This window comes from Triturus cristatus, chromosome 3_2 (genome assembly GCF_964204655.1).
Source record: "Triturus cristatus chromosome 3_2, aTriCri1.1, whole genome shotgun sequence".
NCBI lineage: Eukaryota > Metazoa > Chordata > Amphibia > Caudata > Salamandridae > Triturus > Triturus cristatus.
In genome coordinates this window covers 41,586,321-41,602,363 of record NC_140584.1, presented here as the reverse complement: position 1 = coordinate 41,602,363, position 16,043 = coordinate 41,586,321, and the positions used below count along the sequence as shown (strand labels likewise).

The window sequence follows — 16,043 nt, the reverse complement described above, 5'->3', positions numbered from 1 at the left end:
AGCTCCTCCGTAATGGTGGAGGAGTGTTGCCCCACAGCCTGTGCCAGCAGACAATAAATAAAATGATAATAACACAATGTTATTATCATTTTATTTATGCTGTCTGAGCCCTGCAATACAAAAGTATAGGGTGGGGCCAAGCATGTCAGAGAGGAGTAAAATGCATTCATTAGTGCGCATGTGTGTTTGGCCGGCCGTTCGAGGCCGGCCAAACACACATGTGCACTTATGTGTCTCCAACCTGGTTGTGTTACACAGCTGGGCTGGAGAACCAGCACAGACTCCAATGCACCATCTGAGTGGCAAACGAGGCAGCTTAGACCAATCCTGGCTCTGCTCTCTTGTGAGAGCAGAGCCCGGATTTGGTGCGGAGCCTGTGCCCTGAGGGCCTATCCCCTTCCGGCCATCAGCTGCCGAGAGGAGCAGCGACGCAGGAGGGAGAAGAGCGGAGCAGGGTAGCAGGTAAGCCTTTTCTTTTTTATTCAGATCTTTTATTCCCACCTCCCCAACCCACCGCTCACTTCACCCGTGGCCACCCTACCGCTTTAGGTAGGAGACTGCTGCCACTGGCGACAAGTGGCATCAGTGTCTCCAATACCTAGAACTTCCTGGTTAGGTATCATCCGAAATGTTATACTTCAGAAGACCGCATTGGCCGACTTGTCCGATTGAGGATGTGTGTGCTTCACTCCGCAAAGCTTGGAGGAACAGTTATGGAGAAGCCATGAGGTGTGTGGTCACGGAGGAGTTGCTTGGTGCTTAGTTTCACCCTCTATTATTTTTCCGAGCTCTACTTAGGCTGTGCTTTGTGCCATGTGCGTGCATTCATCCTTTCTTGTTTACAGCCAGAGGGGCGCATGCATCATTGCTCACCTGAAGTACTGTTTCACATGTCTAGGGAGTAAGCATCATCACATCGCCATCTTGATTTGAGAACCACCCTGGTTGGGAATTAGCAGCTTTGTTCGAGCTCAGCACCATCTTGAATTTGGAGCAAGTAAATGGAAATTGATCATTTAACAGGATAATTGGAAAAACTTACATGCTATCAATTCATGTGTATTTATTGGTTTGGAGGGCAGCCACTCACCCACTGTGTGCCTAAATAAACTCGTGTACAACCATGGAAGAATATCTCCACCATCTTCTTTCTTAGTAACTCCTGCCACACTATCTTTAAACTGATCACAGTGGCATGAGGATTTTGAAGCTTACCTTGATGCCATTTATGGCCATACATTTATATCCAAGAAAAAGAAAGCATTATTAATTCACAACTTAGGACACACAGACAGGTCCATAATCAAAGCGTTCCCTTTGGAGGTTTTACATATGCCAATTGCAATTGCGGTCGTAAAACACTCACAGTTTACCACCTACTTCAAGTAGGTGGTAAGCCAATCGCATACAGGAAGCGGTCCCCAGGGGACCCCTTCCCCTTTGTGACTGGTAGCAAAAATATTTTTTAAGAGCAGGCAGTGGTCCTACGGACCACTGCCTGCTCTTAAAAAATGAAACAGAAATGTTTCATTTTTCTGTTTTAAATACATTCCGTTTTCCTTTAAGGAGAAACGGCTGCATTTAAAAAAAAACTGATTTATTTAAAAAGCAGTCACAGACATGGCGGTCTGCTGACCCCAGCAGGCCATCATCCCTGGGAGTGCTAGCCATTCCCATTGGGGGTTGCAAATTGCACCTGCCTCATAATTATTAATGAGGCAGGTAATGTGCGACCCCATTAGGAATTGCAAACAGTGTCTGAGACACTGTTGTAAATTCCATTTGCGAGTCGCAAATTGCGAGTCCCTAAACAACGCAATTTGCGAGTCACAAAATGGAAGGGTCGTATATCTAGCCCCAGGTTCTCTAAAACATAGCACAAGCAAGAGAAAGATCCTTAAAAGGGCTCTTGACTGAAGGAAGCCCATTCCAGACACAACCTCCATCTTGGATGAGGAGCAAAAACCCATTGATGAAGCATGCAAATTCAGTTAGTGAATGATTTGTGTGCTTTTAAAAAGGAAACCCTAAAGTTACTCCTATCATGCCATCTTGGCATACCACCTCTTTTGTACAGTCCTGTTCAGAAGGGATGCTGGCTGACAAGTCTAACTTTAATTCCCCTCTTCCTCCACTCAATCTGAAGAGTATACTCAAAAAGAGACACAGATGAAAAAGTAAATTATCCTGAAAGGATATATAAGGATAGAAAATGACATATCAAGCATGTTAAAAGTGTTTTGGTCAAATGTATCAAAAGCTTATGGAAGCATCCTAGTTGAGGAGGATTGGCAACCACCCTCTTATCAATTTGTCCAGCGGAAAGGATGTATTAATAGGAGCATTCACTCCTTTAATACATGAGGAACTTGAGGAATAAGATTAATGAAAATGGGCTTTAAAGCAGGCTCTTATACTGTATATTGATCAAGCTGGGTGGAATAAACGTGAATGAATGAAGGAATAGTTTATTGCTCAGTTAATTAAAACGTACTATTAAAATAAAGCATTAACCTAAAACCACATAAAATCCACCCATCATTACGATTTTTACACCATGTGCCGATGCACCAAAAATACAATACATAGACGGAGAACTCGTGAATGAAAGGTGCTTAGGGCCAGATGTATCAAGGGATTTCCCGTTCGCAAACGGGCTGATTCGCAGAATCGGCCTGTTTGCCAACGGGAAAAAGTCTTTTGGGATGTATCATCCCAAAAGGCCATCGCAAAAAAAGGAATTGCAAAATTTGTGATTCCATATTTTGCTAATACATTTAAGGAATCCCAAATTGCGGTTCCTTAAATGCAATTTTGAAAGCATCCAAAATGTGCGATCTGGCCTTAAGGAACCGCAAATTACCACCAACTTCAAGTTGGTGGTAATTTGCGATTTCCTAGAAAAATTAACTTTTTTGCATTTTTCTAAGTGCCATGTGGCACACATACATGCGGGTGCACACATGCATATTTGAGGGGTGGAACAGGGTGTCCTTTTGGCACCCTTGCACCCTTGAAATTGCATTCGCAATTTGCGAGTACCTATTGGGTACTCGCAAATTGCGAATGTCTGCCCTTTCATTCCTATGGGCCACTAGGCCCATAGGAATGAATGGGAAGGTATTCCTTAATTGCGAATCACAATTTGCGGTTCACAATTAAGGAATATGTAGGAATCGCAATTATTAATTTGAAACCTACATACATTGCATTTTGCGAGTCCTTAATAGTAAATCGGTAAAAATTGCTATTAAGGACTCGCAAAATACAATGATGATACATCTGCCCCTTAGTCCATTAACCAGTTACAGAATGCAAGGATACTAACCTCATATTCTTGAAAAAAGAAAAGTATGCCAAGTTAAAGTGCCAGTGATTTGAGAAATTACCATGACCGTGCAAATTAGACCAGTAAATATAGACTTTAAGACATGCTAAGGTAAAGTGCTTTGAGCCTAAACAAGTTGCGAGGTAACTACAGCTATATCCCCTAATCAGTTATTACCACAGTGCAGGGAAGATCAACATAAATCATTCCCTTGGACAGATTCCCAGTACCCCACTTTAAGCTGATCCTGTTACTGCAGATTATGCATAGTTATTTTTCTCTCAGCCAATGACATGAACTTCTAGAATTTTCCACTGAATATGTCGTTCTCCTTTGAGGCAGGTATTATGGCCTGTCAACACGTGCAAATTCCTTTCGTTCTAACGTGGGATTTCAAGAGACCTCTTCTCTCTTCCACCAAGGCAGGGCAAATGCAAACTATGTGGCTAATGTCCTCCTTTGCATACTGACACAGCTGACATGCAGTCACGGTAGTTTGTCTCAACCCAATTGGTTACTAAGCAGCTTGAGTTTTGCCCTCAACCCAAACAGTTTGCCTAGGTAAGGCTGTGGCTTCAGTAAACTATAGTGCCAATTGGTATCCAAGTATGATATCTTTTAGCCAGCAGAATTTTATCTGTCAGAGAGGAAGACTTCTTGACTACTGAATTGATTGCTTTATTAAAAGAGGCCTGACTGAGTGTTAGAGCCCAGAGCAGCTAGACCAGCAATGTTGGTACAGCCAGCTTCAAGTATTCGTGTGCCTGGGTATTGCCAGATTCGGAGATTGCTCTCCATGAGACGTTGCTTAGTGTAGCTACCTGTGCTCTTTTTAGTTTGTAACAGATTTTTAAGAAGGTGCCAGGATCAGACAAGTTCTGCCTTCGTAGCCCAAACTCTAGTCTTATTTGGGCTGAATATGTATTTCTTGGGAGGCAGAACACACGCGGATAAGTACCAGAGATTGCATTGTCTATTGAGCTGTCTGCTCTCTTCCTAAGAATTTCTGCTCCATACGCTACAGAGGGGGCTAAACAGGCCTTTTAATATAGACCTTAAGGTGCAAAAGGCAGCCATTAGAGTGTTGCTCGTTCTTGCTATTTAAGGACAGAGTGTTATGAAAGAGCCTCTTGAGTTGAAGGAGACCTCCAAGTTCTTGTATTCTAGGACTGGTTCCAGGGATGAGCCTTCTAGCTGGAACGTTGGTGCAAAGCTTCATCTTGGGCTAACTAGCATTGATTTTGGTTTTTTTAAGGTTGACTGAAAGCCTGTACTCTGCCACATATGTTGCTGTTGCATTGATGAGTTTCTGTAGGCCAACCTTCATTTGGCTGATCAATACTACATCATCGGCATACTGTGGGATAAGGGCTCAGTCCCATATACAATTCCTCTCTGCAGTGAACCATAGTTTGAAGCTCAATGGCCAATGAGGCAGGAAGCTAAGCACAATATATAAGTGATTGTGACCGAATTGCAATATCAGAGAGTGATAGTATCTTGCCAACTAATAATTCTCCTTTATTTTCCATAGTTAAAACAGATAATTCACACAGTCCACTACTGGACTACAGAAATTTGAATTTGCACATTAGCGGTGCAAAACGCTCACAGCACAGTACTAATGGTGAACTTAGTACATAAGAAAGCATAAAACGACTTTAGGCATCATGAATGGAATCATCAGTCAAATATAGTGCCTCAATCACAGTACTTGACAGCATTCACATTTGAGGGTATCCCGTATGCAAATAAGATATTATCACGGTATAAGAACAGTCCTGGTTTATACTCTGCAAGAATAATGGAAATGTCACTGGACTGTAATGACATTATCAAATATTGATGATCTTTTATTACAAATGGCACACATGAACATTTTGAAATAGTGGACAGGATAGAAAGTATTGTAGGATGGATACAAATTTATTTCAGGAAATCAAAGATTGTTTCCCTCAATATAAAGTTTTCAGGATGTGAATTATCCAGTGAAGGCAAGGAGTTGACTCCAGCATTTCTAAAGAAATGTGCCAGCCTACAGCCTCCAAATATGTTTTTAAAATTACAAGCCCTAATGGGGTCTGTAATTTATGGAAGGGTGCACCTACCTCATGCTGAGTAGATGAAACCGTTATATAAATGTGCTCGCCCACAGTTGGGATGGAAATGTCCTCTGCATGTTTTACAGTCTATCTGCCTTCATTACCCCAAATTACACATCAGCTGTGCCTGTCTGTATGAGTAAATCTGTGTGTGCTTCTCTAACTACCTCACTAGGGGCCATATGTAGGAAGCCAAATACCGGTCGGTAACGGCCAAAATTCGGTAAATATCCCGTTACCGACCAGTATTGAGGCACTTGAGATGTAGGTGGCTGATTTCTGGATTCGGTATTTACCGAATCGGAATTTTAAGAAATCGGTAAAATACCGATTCGGTAAATACCGAATCCAGAAATGCTATGTAGGGGGCACTCAAGTGAGTGCATAATTGGTGTCTGGATTCGTTATTTACCACCAACTACAAGTTGATGGTAAATGACGAATACCTTTAAAAAAGCATTTTTGTGCAATTTGTGAAGTGCCATGTGGCAGACATACATGCCCTTAGGGCATGTATGTGCGCCACATGTGCACACATGCACGAATCAGGGTTGCAACAGGGTGTCAATGTGACAACCTGCCACCCATGATAATGCCTCCCCTATTACCGATTCGGTATTTACCGAATCGGTAATAGTAACTGGCTTCCCATTCATTCCTATGGGCCTCCAGGCCCATAGGAATCAATGGGAAGGGATGCATTATTACCGATTCCGTAAATACCGATATTTACCGAATCGGTAATGATTACCGATTAATTACCTACATACTATTTACCGATACATAAATACCGAATCGGTAAAATTCGGTATTTATGAATCGGTAAATGTTATGCTACTTACATATGGCCCTAGGTGTTTCACTGTCTGTCTGTTTTTCTACATAGCTATCTCGGATTTAAATATGGGTGTAGGCTGGATGCATAATTGTGCACATAGGTTTCTATGAGTGCATATAGCTCATTGAAACATCAAACTGCATCTTTTCATTTTTAAGCGAGTAGCTCCCTGTGCTATGGCCTAGCTAGAGCCTAGCACACTCTTCAGTTATATATGTTTTAAGAGAAATGTACACCCTGTCTATCAGTTTGAAGTGATAAGGCAGCCCTACCAATAAACCTTCATGCATAGATCAATTCAGAATCATAATTCCTATACAGCTATAGTGCATAAATTCCACTTTTAAAACTGACTGTTGTATTCATGTTTTATAATGGAACAAATGAGACTACAACTCCCACAATTCAAATAAAAACATTAGTTATAAGCAGCACATCATGTATGCACATATACAACTTTGACATGATATACTACAAAATAACATATGGGTTTAAGTATTAGTGTGCAGTTTTTTCACCTACGTTCCAGAATGCAGAAATGCAAAAAAAGTGAAAGATTGACCTCAATGGAAACACATTCTAAACTAACTTGACAGACATCTCATCGGCACCTGAGACAAAGTATGTCTTACTTACCTATTAACCCCTTCGCTGCGGCGCGAATTCCGCCGCAGCGCTGGGGGGGTTTGGGGCGCCGCTATGTTCATGACGGAACCACGCCGTCATGAGTCACGGGCGAGCTGTGCTCATGACGGCGTGGTTCCGTCATGACTCCACCCACTTGCGCTAATCGCCTGCACAGGTGGGGAATTAGTGCCGCGTGGGCGGAGCGGCCGCAGCATGACGGAACCACTCCGTCATGAGCACACGGCGCCCGTGGCTCATGACGGAGTTGTTCCGTCAAGGGCATGCAAGGGGTTAATAGAATCTAAAAAAAACTTGTTTTTTAGATATATCAGCCTTTCTTTTTTTAAAGAATTATATATATTTAAAAAAAGAAATTTTTACAACATGACATAATTGTGTACCTTTTTAATAGTTTTTTGACCTACAAAAAAATTTAATTAACATACCAGAAGTTTGAGTTTGTTGGTAAAATCGCTTACTTTTTTCTCTCTTATATAGTTGCAATATTTTCAGGGTTTGTAAAAATTTAGTACAGGAATGGCATACCTCTCTCATACAAAGTAACCATAAATGGCAACCTTCTGAACTTTGCAATGTCTGATTTGGCGAAAGTCAACAAATAAAACCATTGCTTTCATTTCAGTCTTGTAATTGCATTTCTAAATGGTTACTGTCTATTAACCCTCTCATTCCTGTTTGTAGGTAGTCCAAAATGCATGCCTTTGTGTCACTAATCGCGACGTAATTGCAATCATCGCAATGAATTCACGAAAAAAACGGGAGTCAAAAAACCTACTTCCCTTAATTGTTTTATATTTCTATCACTATGCTACACTCTCTTGGAACATCTTCACTAGGGAATCTTATCTACCCTATGTTATTTTATGTTACATTAATCTTATAATGTGCACAGCTACCCAACAAGGGTTTCCCTATAAAATAATTAACCTAAACCTCTCCAATTATTTTTTAATGAATACCTGTTTATTTACCACCCTTTGCCCAATACTCCCTCTGCAGATTCTCCATAGAAACACACTAGAACCAGTACTTTACAAGTTCACAACACATTCCAGAAGGGACATACTAGTTACAAAATGAACCAGAGCAGGTGTGGTTTACTGCACATACTGTAAAGCATATCCAACTCTGAAGTATATTTTTTTCTATTTATTAGAGCCAATAAAGCATCTATTTACTAATTATTTCCAAACACAACCTACTTGTATTCACCTACATATTCCCTTCATCCAATCAAAATTCAAGTTTTTTTCAAACCACCAGCACACATGCATTTTCACTGTCTTTCAAAGTACCAACTGTCATGTTAAGCTGCAGACCTGGCCTGTGTGCTACTCTTCCTCCCTACAAATGCTTAGAGAGTAGATTGTGAGCCACAGCTATGTCTATTGGGCTAAAGAGGCTGCAAAAAACAAAGGTATAGACAGGGACTTAGGTTTGGCAAATGTGGAGATTAATTGGTTTGGCCAGCGAGGGTTAAAGTTTCATCAGCTACTGATAAAACCAGTGTTGATTCCCAAGCTCCTCGCCTCATGATTGTGCACTTCGACTATGGCAGGGCTGGAAATACTAATAAAGAATACCTTTGGAGAACTGATGTCGCTTTTTCCTCACATTGTCTTGGTGTACTCAAATATATGCCAAAAACAGAAATGGAAGTGGTCAAATCAATTATGTCCACAGATTGACAAAGCCAGGAAACATGTTAATAAAATTGTTTCTGCTTTCCTCAGAGACCATAATATGGGCTCTATCTATAACAACAATCTGCGTTTTGACATGCATGGAATGTAAAGAAGTGCTGGAGAGACTTTAAAGACGAAGGGAACAGTGTGTTTCTAAGCAACCTGAAACTTTGCATACAGTCTTATCTGTAGCTGTCTTATCCACACTCTCAACAAAAAAGGCTCGTTTCAGAGCTACCCAAGAAGCCAAAATTTTGTTTCCTTGTAAAAGATTTTTTTTAGAGGTTTAGAACTTCGCGGCGACATCACAATGATTGCGATCATGTCGCAAAATTGCAAAACACAAGCAGACATTGGACGACCACCACCACATTAAAAAATTTGAACTTAAAACATTAATTCCAACTATTGCAATACACATGTTACTAACATAAAGAACATGTTTGTACACATATATTTGTAGCAGCTTTTTTTCAAACTGTGTTTGAACCCTACTTCCTGTTTTTGCGATCAAGCTGAAAGTCGCAATGGCTTTGGTAATCGCGAAGATTGTGCATTTTTTAGGGTGTGCAAAACACATATATGCACACATTTTACATTATTTTAGACACTAGGGGATTGTTACTGCTCTTTTTAAAGCCATATTTCTGTAGGGAGTAATGATTACTGCTGCCTTCGGTAGACCACCATGTAGATGTACATCATTCTTCTTCTTCTGTACAGCACTGCATGGATATTGAGTGCTATGATTTGAGCTTCTGTCAATACTGTTACAAAATGTTAGTCGAAGGGGGATTGTACCACTTGGGTGCTTTATGTGCCACTTTTGGCGAAACATTTCTATTTAAGTTACAGCAAATACCGTCACAAAATGGTGATTTTGTTAACATGATTATTTCTACCTCTATTAGCCCGTTTTCTACGTTTGTGTGTGGCACTGTTGATTTTCTTTTAAACCTGAAAGGGGGTGCCAGATACCCCACCTGTGAACAAGGCGACTCGTTCGTCATAACACATAGGGTGTTTGTAGGAAAATGGGTTCCTGTTGCAGTAATCCTTCCACTTTTTGCCAGATTTCTGATGCACTTTGAATAGATGTGCCCGGGGTCCCTACTAATCAGCTTCCCAGGGCCTGTTCTCTTTCCCAATTGGCACCTCTCTGGCCACATGTACGTCCCTTGTAAAAGGTACCATAGGTACCAAGGGCACTGTGACCAGGGAAGGCCTTTAAGGGCTGCAGCACATAATGTACCACCCTTAGAGGTCCTGTACCTTAACACATACACACACACACACTGCAATGGAAGGCCTCGTGTTTTTGTGCAGAGAAAAGTGAAGAGTCGACATGGCCTGCAACCGCCTGCCTAAGGTATAGGGAAGATACTCCTCCAGCTGGGTGCACTATACCACTGGTGAGGGTACAGTTGCATAAGCACTGTATCTCTACAGTGTCTAAGTCTATTATTAGACATTGTAAGTGCAATAAAGCCATAAAAGAGTATATGGCTCTGAAGTTTGTCATGGCAAACTCCACAGCACTATAATGGGTTTAATAAATTCTCTGACATTTGGTATCAAACTTCTCAGCATAATAAACCCACACTGATGCCAGTGTGGATTTATATTATACAATGCATTCAGAGGGCATCTTAGAGATGCCCCCTGAAAAATGACCAGCCTCTGGTGGGTTTCCTGACAGGTAAACACCAGCCTGCCACCACGAGACATGTTTCTGGACCCTAGGGTAGAAGCCTTCGCTCCCTGAGCCCAGAAACAAAGCCTTTCCTGGGCGGAGGTGTTGACACCTCTCCCAGGTAACGAAGAACCAGGTGCGGCAGGCGAGCTTCAAAGGCCTTGCTGCCTTTGTAACACGACCCACAGCCTCTCCTGCTATCAGGAGCAGGCCCCCTTCCTGTCTCACCCCCTTTTCGGTGGGAAGACAGGCAGGAACAATTAGAGAAGCCCAGAAGGTGAGCCCACCTCTGCCAACCCCACCCCTCAGGTGGGGGAGACGAGGTGAAGCCCACTCTTCAGTGCCCACCATTTTGCTGATGGCAGGCACTCTCTAATCAGGATTAGAGATTGTGCTCAATCCACCACGTGGGGTGAGCACGCCAAGGGTGCAGTCAACCTACAGTCAGTAGCCCAATGGCTACTGACCTTGAGACCCCTAAAACGCCCTCTAAATACAGTATTTAGGGGGTCGGGCCGAAACCAAGAAGACAGATTCCTGCAACCTACGAAGAAGGACGAAAGAAAACGCCCAGTAGAGGAGACAGCAGAGAAGAACTGACTTGGCCCCATCCCTACTGGCCAGCGGCAGCTTCTGGAGACCCTGTACCAAAAGTCGCCTTGTCCTGCAGCCGGCGACCTCCAGAACCCCGGAGGACTGAGTGCCTTCAACAAAGACCGGATCTCCCGTGAACAGCAGCTCTGTTCAAAAGAAACTCCCAAGACAGACTCTGAGCCTGCTGAGGACAAAGAAACCAGACGCCTGGAACCACCACGGCCCAAGTCTGAGTGGCCCACTGACCCCAACAAGGTCTCCCAGAACTCCAGAGTCCGAGTCCACCATGGGTTGACCCCTCTAGGAGTCCCTAACATCGCCTGCAGCCTCTGCACAAAGACCCCCCAAACAGCGAGTGGTGCAGTAAGGTGAAACCCGACCTCAAAAGGCACCCCTGCATCCAGCTGCCCAGCGCCCTGGAGAAGAGAACCCGATGAACAACTATGTTCCCAAGCCCTCCAACTTACCAGCCCAGCTGTTGGTTCCTCCCCGAAGACTTCCTGGACCGAGCCTGCAGCCAAAATCCACAACCGGCAACTCCTATTGAAAACAACAGGGCACCCTACGCCAAAACAGCACCCTGCACCCGGCGCTCCCTGTGCTGCTGTAGGTGCAGTAACTCGGACCCCCCTTTGCCCTGAGCTTAAATCTAAGAGCTGTGCTCCCACAACCTTGTGGCCTGCTCGTGAGCAGCAACCAACCGGAGGCCCCTTATCCCAATTGGATAACATTGGGCCTCAGCACTCTGCACCCTGCCGCCCTAGTGTAATTGAGGATGCTTTGAGAGTGCATCCTCGACCTTGGGGGAACTCTGGTTCTAATCCCCTGACACCAACTCCAAAACCTAAGTATTTACCAATAATCCGATAATGCTGTTTTCTCCCATAGGACTGCATTTACTGTTTTTCTCTGAAAAATCTTTTATGTGTGGAGTTGGTTTATAGGAAAACTTTAAGTGACTGCATATGTATAAAAACTGAATTACTTACCTTTTGTCTAGGAAATGTCCCAGTGTGACATCTATGCATCTCAAACTGAGTAGCAAAAGTAACTTAAAAAGTAATCTGAAGAGTAATGTACACAGTAATCTACAAAATAACTGAAAAGTAATTTTACCTGTAAACCAAGCAACTGCATTTAAACTGCATTTAACTTGTATTTCACTGCATAAATCTTCCAAAGTATTTTTATACATACCTGTACCAGGCCTGGCTTGGTTCTAGAAATAAAATGCAACCACAAAAAAAATGTTATACAAACAAATTGGTCTGACTTCAGTCTTTGAGTGTGTGACATAATTTCTTGCCTGAGTGTGTACAATAAATGCTTAACACTACCCGCTGATAATGCCGTACTGCTCACCCACACTACCACAAATAGAGAGTAAGGTATTATCTACTTTTACATCTGCCTTCCTTTGGGGTTCCACTGGAATCTGTACATGCCATACCTTACTGTGGTATAGTGTATACAGAGCCAGCTTCCTACAGTGTTGCTGTGCCCATACCTGTCACTTTCCATGGTGATTGAAATATATATATATATATATATATATACACACACCCTGATAAAACCATAGGTTTCAGGGATGTTATAGTTAGAAATAAGCATTTAAAAAACCTTAGGCATTCACTAAAAAAAAACACAGGTTTCAGGCACGTTATAGTTAGTTGGACATTTCACTCATACAAATCCAGAGAAATTTGGCCGTTATAGTTAGTTGAGCTAACTATAACTCACGCCCCCGCAATGCACTGCTGATGACATCACATATTACATCAATCATGACATGGTAGGCGATATCATTGATGACATCGCTGATGACATCTCAAATGACATCACTGATGTCATCATTGACTGCGCTTCCTTTTAGTAATCCCCCAGGTGATCCAGGTCCCAGGGGCAATGTTGATAATTGATGAGGGGCCGCGCGGGCCCCTGCAGCCCCGGGGACAGCCTATATATATTTATCTATGGCAAAGAAGAAATACATGCACTTTCAGCTGCTTGAATCAAAAAGGTTTATTTTCAATCACCATAGAAAGTGACAAGTATGGCCACAGCACAACTGTAGGAATATAAATCAGATACACACATAGTTTTGTAACAGGCATCCATTTTGATTTTCAAGAAAGCTAAGCTTGACGTTAGGCCTTGATTGAGAATGCCTATTTTAATGCTGCCAGTGTGTTCATCCTGAATTCTGCAGGGGCGTCATCATGCTTCTGGTTAATTAGAGATAAGCTCATTGTTTGTATTACACTATAGATAGTGAGGGCTGCAGGGGGGAAGTTGGCAATGAACTCAGAGAAATGATTATGAGTGGAGACTTTCAATTCACGGTCTACCAGGAGAACGGGATGTCCAAGGATACCAGCTGCATACCTAATGGGAATTTAGTGAGAATGTTGACCCCCTTCACACATGATGACTTGATTGGCTCTTGGTGGAGGACAACCTGCTCATTATATTTAATTGGTGTTTCCACAATTAGTTAGGCAGACTTTTCCTTGACTCTGATATTGAACAGATCTCTTCGCTGGATTTTTCTTGAGTGTAAAGCTTCATGTGGAACACTTCTCATTTCCTTGAACTTCTATGGAAGTTCGACTCTATGCTGACACCTTCTATGCTCCGAGCTAGGAATCTCCTTAAGGAAATTGGGTCTCAATTTATGATTAAATAAGAAAAGAGAGTTTTCTTTACGGGTCACCCTATTGCAACAATTGCTGTTCTTTGCATTGTAGCCGTTTCTATTTTGTATCTTGTTTTATTACGAATGAACTTACTGGCACATGGCCTTCAAACTATATTTCTATATCTGCTGAATTTATTTTTACTTACCATATATACTGCATGGATTAATATTCTAAAATAAACCCATATATTTGAATTAATTGATTCCTGGTCTTCATTTTGGAGTCTAGAATTAATTTTACAACTGTTTCAGATCTAACCACCAGATGAGAGTTGCACATAAAACATCTGAACATACAACACATCCATGATTAAAACCCGTTTACAGTCTTACTGGTCGGTTCAATTCAAAAGCAGCTATTAAAACTGGGGTCTGCTGCCAAGACTCCCATTGCAGTTAACGCAGTCCCTCAGGCCTCCAACGGCATCACCTTATGTCCAAAGAAAAAAGTGCAGACTTTCGATACTCATCTATTCCAGTGGCGCGCACTCAGATAAGAGGGCAAAATGCAAAATGCTCAAAAATTTTCCCAACAGCTTCTCCCAACCCAGAAACAAATAACTAGTGCAAACCAACACTGGTATTCACACACTCACACAAGCACAAATTCTGTCCCTAACCACACACTCTTCACAGTCCTAGAACACATGCACTGTTCTTACTTCGTAGTCCAGGGTCCATAATCAGTCGCCTTCCTCAAACCCTGACCGCTCTTCCATTCGAAGTCTGAGAAAAGATGGTTCCACCCATAGCATTGTATTAGCGTGCCAAGTTCCCATTACCAGGCAGATGGGAATGGGGGGAAATGTCTCTGGTCCAAAGGGCAATTGCTGGGTGAGGTTGTCTTTCTGAAGGAGTGTGTTCCTTCCTCACAAATGCCCTGTTATGTGCGTGCCTGAAACTTTACCGCCTTTGTCATGTACTTGATGAATTTGAAGGGTTTGTACTTTTCACCATACATATTCAGGTGGTTCACCTTCAGCCCAGAGATTGCCAGCAGCTGAATCTTGAGGTTCAGGTTGATTTTGGGGTTTCCGTCAGGTTTGAAGCACCCGGCCTGAAGACTCATGGACCCTTTCAAGATCAGTAACTTCTGTGGGTTTATCTTCCCCACATCCCATGACAGCAACGTAGTCACAGGGTCAAACGTGTATGTCCCCTGCAAAGGGGTCTGGGTCATATTTAAGACTCCTTAGGGCATCTGGCTTGTGACGTTTAGTCCTTCCACAGTTTTCCCCATTGTCTGCTTTTCTCTCACGGTGATATCAAAGTGCCCAATGAAGCTTTCTCTCGGAATGTAATGTTCTGTTTTACGTAGACTGGAATTGCCACAAGTTTTGAGCACTAACATGATAGGACAAAAGCCAGAAGTTCCCATCTGGCAGAATGAAAGACAGAATACGCTCAGACTCCCAGCGCTTGAAACAGACACAGGGATGAAAACTGACATCATCGAGAAGTCGAGGATTCATGAAGGATAGTGTCACATCCACCATTCCGGTCAATTTAACACAGCATCAATCACACCCTGAATCTCTGCTGTAACTGTTGAGCCAGATTTATCCATGAAGACATCAATTTCCTCTATCACATCAAAGTTGGCCTCGATGTTGGTATATTTCACCCCAGTGGTTCACCACGGCATGACAGAGAGCTTCCCTGTAGGAAGCTGGCCTCCAACATTAGTGCTTCCTGTCATGGTGTTGACAACGGGGCGTAGAATTGTGGGGGGTTTAATGAGCTCCCTCAGGATATTTGACTCTGTGGCCAGTGGGAACTCGTTGTCCAGCATTTCCTCCAGCACCTCGTACACAATCACAACATTATTCTTAATGACCACCTCCGAACACACTCCAAAATAATCCTGGAATGTGTTCACCACATGATGAAGAAATTTGATGGCAAAGAGAGGAGACACCTCGGTTTGGATCACGGCCACAAAGAAGATCTTGTGCTGGTAGACACTCAACAGGTAGTGATATGGGGGGTGAGAATCACAGGAGGTACGTTTCTGGCCTCAAAAGCCCGCTCCTGAGCCTCGAAGAAGTAATGGCAAACAGAGCAGCTGACCACGCTCTTCCAGTGTTTCTCCAGGTGGATGTCCCCCGAAACATTGATGAGGAAGAGGCTGTGAATCATGATTGGGCTGTGTAGGAAGCTGGCTCTGTATATACTATTCCAAAGTGAGGTATAGTGTGCACAGAGTCCAGTGGATCCCCAAAGGTTGGCAGTGGTAAAGTTAGATAGCACCTCACTCTCTATTTGTGGTAGTGTGGTCGAGCAGTAAGGCAGTATCAGAGGACAGTGTTAAGCATTTGTTGTGCCCACTCAGCACATGATTTCACACACTCAAAGACTGAACTTCAGACCAATTGGTTTTGTATAAAAATATTCTTTTAGTTATTTTATTTTCTTAGAACCAAGCAAGCCTGGCACAGGTGAATTGATAAATACTTT

General features: G+C 42.7%; 1 pseudogene; it reads right to left on the bottom strand.

The window, feature by feature from the left end:
- Positions 1–14,469: 14,469 nt before the first annotated feature.
- LOC146856774 (AP-3 complex subunit mu-2 pseudogene) lies at positions 14,470–15,725 on the bottom strand (annotated as a pseudogene).
- Between the last annotated feature and the right edge of the window lie 318 nt (positions 15,726–16,043).